This window comes from Mizuhopecten yessoensis, unplaced genomic scaffold, assembly GCF_002113885.1.
Source record: "Mizuhopecten yessoensis strain PY_sf001 unplaced genomic scaffold, ASM211388v2 scaffold5391, whole genome shotgun sequence".
Taxonomy (NCBI): Eukaryota; Metazoa; Mollusca; class Bivalvia; order Pectinida; family Pectinidae; genus Mizuhopecten; species Mizuhopecten yessoensis.
Window position 1 is genome coordinate 76326 of NW_018406026.1, and position 2276 is coordinate 78601.

Here is a 2276-nt window from a genome sequence, read left to right on the forward strand (position 1 = left end):
TTAAATGAGTTTCCATTGTCTATTATTCATGTCAAACGGAGTTCAGAATTTGAGATAAAGATTAACGTATTATATGCAAGAAATGTAAACGAAATAAATGAAAATGGTGTTATCTTTATGTATCTTGTGAAGTCACAATGGTTGTAACTGCGCAAGTTTCAAGTAAAAAATGTGTGTGATGGTATTATTGCAAGGAATCCGTTGTCAGGCCACAACGTATTTGACAACTCCAGGGGTAGATGAAGAAATATTTTTAATATGACAAATGTGTTATCTACTTTTGCCTATAGGGGTAACCTCGCTACCAAACTCTGTTACATATAACAACAGTATAACGATAACCGTCACCTCTGTGGAAATACATACAATTTGCCAATAAGGGTTATACTACCAAACAGCTATTTGTGATGACTTTAAGTCACGTTCTGAAACGGTTCTTTCCTTAGTAGTAACACTTGGATTCCGCCAGCATGTGTATTTCATAATAATTCTTATTTATTGAGGATTGAAAACATGATTTAGCAAAAGGCTAATATCCCTCAGGGTCCTCATTTCATTATCAAATTACAGCTACATTGTATAGGCTATTCCAAAGCCTGTTCACAGGATTATTTTGATAAATGAATACTATTAGACTACTTATAATAGGCTATGCTTTGATTTCTTAGAGTCTATGTAGCAATCACCCGTGTACCCCACCAAAAGGTGTACCCCACCAACCAGCGTAACCCCAACCATTAGTGTAACCCCACCCACAAGTGTAACCCCACCAACCAGTGTAACCCTCCCACAAGTGTAACCCCACCCACAAGTGTAACCCCACCCACAAGTGTGACCCCACCCACAAGTGTAACCCCACCCACCAGTGTGACCCCACCCACAAGTGTAACCCCACCCACTAGTGTAACCCCACCAACCAGTGTAAGTCACCCACAAGTGTAACCCCACCCACTAGTGTAACCCCAACCACTAGTGTAACCCCACCAACCAGTGTAAGCCACCCACAAGGGTAACCCCAACCACAAGTGTAACCCTACCAGCCAGTGTAACCCCACACACAAGTGTAACCCCACCCACAAGTGTAACCCCACACACCAGTGTAACACCACCCACTAGTTTAACACCACCCACCAGTGTAACCCCACCTACCAGTGTAACCCCACCCACCAGTGTCACACCACACACTAGTGTAACCCCACCCACAAGTGTAACCCCATCCACCAGTGTTACCCCACCCACTAGTGTAACCCCACCCACTAGTTAAACCCCAACCACCAGTGTAACCCTTCCAGCCAGTGTAACCCCACACACAAGTGTAACCCCACCCACAAGTGTAACCCCACACACCAGTGTAACACCACACACCAATGTAACACCACACACAAGTGTAACCCCACCCACAAGTGTAACACCACACACAAGTGTAACCCCACCCACAAGTGTGACCCCACACCCGAGTGTATCCCCACCCACCAGTGTAACACCACCCACCAGTGCAACCCCACCCACAAGTGTGACCCCACACACGAGAGTATCCCCACCCACAAGTGTAACACCACACACAAGTGTCACACCACACACTAGTGTTACCCCAATCATAAGTGTAACCCCACCCACAAGTGTGACCCCACACCCGAGTGTATCCCCACCCACCAGTGTAACACCACACACCAGTGTAATCCCACCCACGAGTTTAACCCCACCCACCAGTGTAACCCCACCTACCAGTGTAACCCCACCCACCAGTGTAACCCCACCCACAAGTGTAACCCCACCCACCAGTGTAACACCACACACCAGTGTAATCCCACCCACAGGTGTGACCCCACCAACAAGTGTAACCCCACCCACCAGTGTAACACCACCCACCAGTGTAACCCCACCCACAAGTGTGACCCCACACACGAGTGTATCCCCACCCACAAGTGTAACACCACACACCAGTGTAATCCCACCCACGAGTTTAACACCACCCACCAGTGTAACCCCACCTACCAGTGTAACCCCACCCACCAGTGTCACACCACACACTAGTGTAACCCCACCCACAAGTGTAACCCCACCCACCAGTGTAACACCACACACAAATGTAACCCCACCCACAAGTGTGACCCCACACACGAGTGTATCCCCACACACGAGTGTATCCGCACACACCAGTGTAATCCCACCCACTAGTTTAACACCACCAACCAGTGTAACCCCACCCACCAGTGTAACACCACACACAAGTGTGACCCCACCAACAAGTGTAACCCCACCCACCAGTGTAACAC